Genomic DNA, 5,664 nt, shown 5'->3' on the forward strand with positions numbered 1-5,664 from the left:
TCGATTGGTGATGGCCAGGGGCTTTTTGTGAGGGAAATGGAGAGATGTTGGTCAAGGGATACAAACTTTCAGTTACAAGATTAGTAAGTTCTGGGGATCTAATGTACAGCATGGTGACTATAGTTAACCGCACTGTATTTTATACTTGAAAGTTGCTGAAAGAGTAAATCTTAAATGTTCTCACCACACACACACACACACACACACACACACGGATAACTGAGGTGATGGATGGGTTAACTAACACAATGGTGACAATCATTGCACAATACATACACATATCAAATAATCACATTATACCCCCTCTTTAAAAAAAAAATGAAAAAAAATAAATAAAAAAATAAAAAAATAAAAAAATAAATGGAATGCTTCACAAACTTGCATGTCACCTTTGCACGGGAGCCATGCTAATTTTCTCTTGATCATTCCAATGTTAGTATATGTGCTGCCAAAGCGAGTACCATTATAATCTTAAACTTACACAATAGTGCATGTCAATTATACCTCAATAAAGTTGGAAGAAAATAATTTCATATAAAATAAAACACATATTTTTTAAAAATCTCATAAAACTGAAATTCCAAAGAGCCAAAGTAAAGATGAATGTAAAGTTGATTTGCTGTGCAGACCAGAACCCCTGGAAAGTTTGCCTGTATTGATCCTGATGCTGGATGGAGAAAAACAAAAAAGGGATATAAGTTCTTCCTTGAGAGTTCATAACTGTAGTGTGGTCTGCATGGAAGATTATGATCTAAATTCAAGATACTATGGAATTTTTAAAACTAAATAAGTCCAAGTTTGGGGTGCTCCAAACAACTGGCAAAACAAACACAAATCCTCTCAGAAGATTATGTTGAACTTAGGCCCCAAAGAATACCCACAGATAAACTTCAAAAACAGAAGTTTACAATCAGAAAACAAAACAAATAAGGAAGCATGCCTGTATAAGTAAGAGCAAATAGAAACAAACCAACAACAACAACAACGAAAAATAAGATCAGATACACAAAGATTTGGAGTATTAAAATAAGCAGACACAGAAAATAAGTGTGTTTAATATATTTCAAGAAATAAAAGACAACAAGAATCCAAAATAAAAAAAGCTAAATAGATTTGCAATCAAAGTCCTTCTTATTTATTTTTAATTTCTTCTTCCCAAGTAGATTTTAGGTCCCCGAAGACATAGGGGCTGGGCTGAACACTTTACAGGCTGTGTTTGCCAGTTGAAGGAGGGAAGTCCTCCCCTCTTCTTTTGAAAGTCGGCAGTAAGAATTGAGTTTGGGGCCACAGTTTTTAAAATCCTATTATAAGAGCCAACAAATCACTTCTAAAGGAAAATAAGACATGAAGGCAGAGTTAATGCAATGCTCCCAGCTGACCAGACTGGGGAGATGGCATTGGGCTAGTGGTCCATCCACTCCATTTCTCATCTTGGGAAAACTAGTCAAGTAAGCCTGGGCCCATGTCCACTTGTTAGAAAAATCTATTTTAAATGCCTAGTAATTGGGGATGCCTGGGTGGCTCGGTGGTCAAGCATCTACCTGGGGCTCTGATCGTGATCCTGGGGTCCTGGGATCGAGTCCCACATCGGGCTCCCTGCAGGGAGCCTGCTTCTCCCTCTACCTGTGTCTCTGCCTCTCTCTCTCCATGTCTCTCATAAGTAGATAAATAAAACATTTTTTTTAAAAAATAAATGCCAGTAATTGGAATCTTAAATACAAATTACTTTAAAATACTGATGTGGTACTTTAAAGAAACCAAGGCCTTATGGAACCAGCATATAATAACCAGAATGTAATACATTCATCACTGTATTACATCTACCTGCTGCAATTCGGCATGTCCACAGAAAGTCAAGTTTTCTAGACGAGTCTAATACTAAAACCCCCACAGAATGTGTTTTAGGGTTCACAAGACATTAAATCTGATTATTGCCTCTCCTACATCTACAGCTGGAAGTGGAGCAAACATGGGGTACAGGAAGATGACAGGAAACCTATGAAAGTTTGACAGATTTGGCAAGTCTGAGGTAGACAGCTTAAGGTTCTCAGACTAGCAAGGTGTGAGGCCTGCACGTACGTTGCAGCGAACCCTGGCAGAGAAAAGTACCAAGTAAGCTGCCGTCGCGGCCACATAAGGATGGTGTATTTGAGTTTGAATGTCATTCATCTGTCAAGTTCAGATGTCTTAGAAGAAAGTTTATCCTTTGTTGAAGGAACTTTCTCTCAAGTTCAGGTCCTGGTAGACCTTTCATGGCGGCCTGAGTAGGTGTCCCAGCGGCGTTAGTGGGACCTGCTCTCTGAGTCTGCTCCCAGGCTCTCTGCCCACTCCAGGAAGCATTTGAGGGGGGTCTGGCCCAACCACCTGGCTTCTCACCAGACAGGAAGTTCTGGTTGGGGTTCTATCCACTCTCCTCCTTGTGGTGGAAAGCTCTCACCTTCACTCCTCTGCCCCTCTGGAGAGTTCTCCTCTAAGATCACGTTTCTGTGCCCTCTGAGGGACTATTTGGGCTCATTTCTGGAGAGACTCCTGATGGGCCAACAAAATGGGTGACGGAATCAGTAACTGAGACGCATGTGAAGAAGAAGCGCCCAGGCCTCCAAACACGAGTCGCTTTATGAAAGCACAACACCTGAACCACCTCACACATTTGCACAGCAGCGAGGGCCCTTTTGCAACTTCAATCCTCAAATGTATAATGGGAGGGCTTTTGTTTTTTCTTTTTTTTTTTTTCACTCTTATAATGACTTTTATAAAATCTGTATTTTGGAAACAAATAAGGAAGCCAAGTGAATAATTCCATAAAAACCCCACAATCCCTAGGGTACCTGTCCTGGTTGGAGAACTAACCAATCCCTGTCACTTTGGGTCAGGCTTTCCTATTCACTATGGAAAGCGATGGAAAGCGAAACCCCCTATGGAGTTTGTAGTTTTGCCCACCAATAAGTTGAGGACTGAGCCAACCCCCCTCCCCGTTTTTTTCACTTGTTGTGCTATGAAACTATGTTGTCGAAAAGTGGACCGGTTGTCACGACAACCAGCCTGAAGGGGGAGACCCACACGGAGCCTAGAAATGGGAGAGACTGTGGCCTGTCCGGCCTTTCTCCAGCGCGCAGGCCACGGAGAGGGGAGTCCGACGGCCAAGGAAAGGACAGGGGTCTCGGGAACCAGTCTCAGCTGTCCCCCAGATCCGATGACTCTGCGGGAAGTGCTGAAATCAAGTTTCTTCGCTGATGAGAGAGTCACGGCTGGTCTGGGGAAAGCACAGATGGAAGAGCGCCATGAGGCTCAGTCTGAAAGAGGTCATGACCCTTCTTCCCTCCCCCTAAAAACTCAATATTATCAAGAAGTCGTTCTTTTTAGACTAATTGATCCCCAGGTGAACAATTAGACCTGCATTCCTTTCTCAAAAGTGTAAGAACTAGTGTATCTGTGTGTGTTGTGAGTGACTACTCCCCTGCTTTCTCATAGTTGTAGTATATTAATCCCAAAATCAGGCCAGTCAGAATTCTGACGTCGGTATTGCTTAACTTCTGGATTCAAGAAATACTCAGAAGATGAGAATGCATGGAAAATCCCTTCTAGAAGTCCTTAATGTGGCCACGCCTAATGCTTTCATTCTCTCAGATTAAAAAAAAAAAAAAGTTTATTAACCTTGAATTTTCGATTTATCCAGTATGAAATCAAGGCACTTAAAATATTTTATTTTATTTATTTATTTATTTTTTAAACACCAATTCTTTTTTAGATTTTTTCATGAGAGAGAGGCAGAGACACAGGCAGAGGGAGAAGCAGGCTCCATGCAGGGAGCCTGACGTGGGACTCGATCCTGGGTCTCCAGGATCAGGCCCTGGGCTGAAGGCAGTGCTAAACCGCTGAGCCACTTAAAATATTTTAAAAGACACCTATATTTTGTACTCGTCCTGTATCTAGGAGGACGATACGCCTATCTTGTTTTTCAACATATACTTTTTCTTTTCCACTTTTTTGTTGAGAAGTAGAACATGCTTACAGAAACTCCCAGGAGAGTTTAGTTTATGTGTCAGTACAGTTTGATGAATGCTTGTTGAGAGAACATCATATAACACTCAGGTCAAGAAATAGAACATTACTAGTACCCTACAAATCCCTGGGGTGCCCTTCCCCATCAAAGCTTTCCTCTCTTTCCCTAAAAGTAATCATTTCTACTTTTTGGTAGTAATTTCTTTGCTTCTCTTTATAGCTTTCCACCTATGTTTCCATCCCTAAACATAATCCTTTAGTTTTGCCTGTTTTTAATCTTCGTATGAATAGGATCGCACCTCTTATGTGATCTTTTCTTTCTTTCTTTTTGTTTTGTTTCGTTTTTTTAAAGTAGGCTCCATGCCCAATATGGGGCTCAGACTCACTACCCTGAGATTAGGTGTCACTCGCTCTAGCGACTGAGCCAGCCAGGTGCCCCCCCATATGTGGTCTTTCCTATGTGTTCTTTTGGATCTTTCTTCTCTCTCTCTCTTGATAGTATGTTTGTAAGGTTCACCTATGTTGCTGTGTGCTGCCGAACTTTGTTCATCTTCATTGCCATATCGTCCGTTGTATGAATAGCTCTCTGTCTAGCTCTAATCTATATATAGTCCGTTTACCTGTTCTAATGGTGATGACTCCCTGGGTTGTTTCCAGTCTAGTGTAATAGCAAAGGTCGTTGTTCTGACGTCCCTAGGCCTGTGAGCATGAGTTCAGTGTATACCTCAGAGAGGAATTTCTGGGGCATAGGCATGTACATCTTCCACTTTGCGAATGCCAGGCTGTTCTCTGAAGGGGTTGTACCGTTTACACTCTTCCCAGCACTGATAAGTATGCTCCTTGTCCACACTCTCACTAGCGCTTGAAATTCTTGAACTGTTTAATTTTTTAATTTTCTTTTAGTGATGATGGATTTAAACAATTTAGATTTAATTGAGATTTACTGAGCATCTGCTAAGAAGCAGTGCCTGTACTAGGAGCTTCTCTGTGTATTTAATCATCATTAAGTCACAACAGCCCTAGAAAGGAGATGATGTTCTCTCCATTTCATAAATGAGGAAAATGAAAGCCACAAGCTGGAAGTTTCCCAGCAGAGGCCATGACAGAGCTGGGACTAGAACCCAGGTCTGGCTGGCTTACAAAGACCATATTCTCTCTTCACGTTCCTATGCAGTCTCCATCCCTACCCTCTGCTTTCACTCATTGGAATCTGGAAGACAGATGCTTGGGTTGGAATTATGTTGCCTAGAGCCCACCTATGGCCCTCCCTGGGCGCCAGACCCTGGCTCTGACCTCATACATACCTGCTTCAGCTCACAGAGTCCACCACCTGAAGGGAACATTACAGGATCTCATGTTGCACTGACCCAGCTGAACCACATTCCTCTTGTTATAAAGAATTCCTCTTAAACACTCTTTGAACTAGTTTATTCTGTTTTGTTTAATGCCCAGAAACCCACTTCCTTCTCCTTCAGCTCAGCCTTCGTCCTTTTGCAGTGGCATCTTCCATCCCAGACTCTGGAGATACTTGGAGACACAGACTAAGTTTCAATCCCTTTACAAAAGAGCATATGTTGTGGGAGGTGTCAGTCAAAGGGTATACAATGTTAGTTATGCAAAATGACTAAATTCTGTACAACCATAGGACCTAGAGTTAACAAT

At 41.8% G+C, this 5,664-nt stretch overlaps 1 non-coding gene across 1 annotated transcript; it reads right to left on the reverse strand.

Annotated features, from left to right (window-relative positions):
- Nucleotides 1-354: 354 nt before the first annotated feature.
- On the reverse strand, nt 355-461 carry LOC140637418 (U6 spliceosomal RNA). Its single transcript, XR_012034537.1, has one exon. It is a non-coding gene; the product is annotated as a U6 spliceosomal RNA (small nuclear RNA).
- Nucleotides 462-5,664: the final 5,203 nt, after the last annotated feature.

The sequence above is a fragment of the Canis lupus genome, chromosome 7 (assembly GCF_048164855.1).
Source record: "Canis lupus baileyi chromosome 7, mCanLup2.hap1, whole genome shotgun sequence".
NCBI classification, from domain to species: domain Eukaryota; kingdom Metazoa; phylum Chordata; class Mammalia; order Carnivora; family Canidae; genus Canis; species Canis lupus.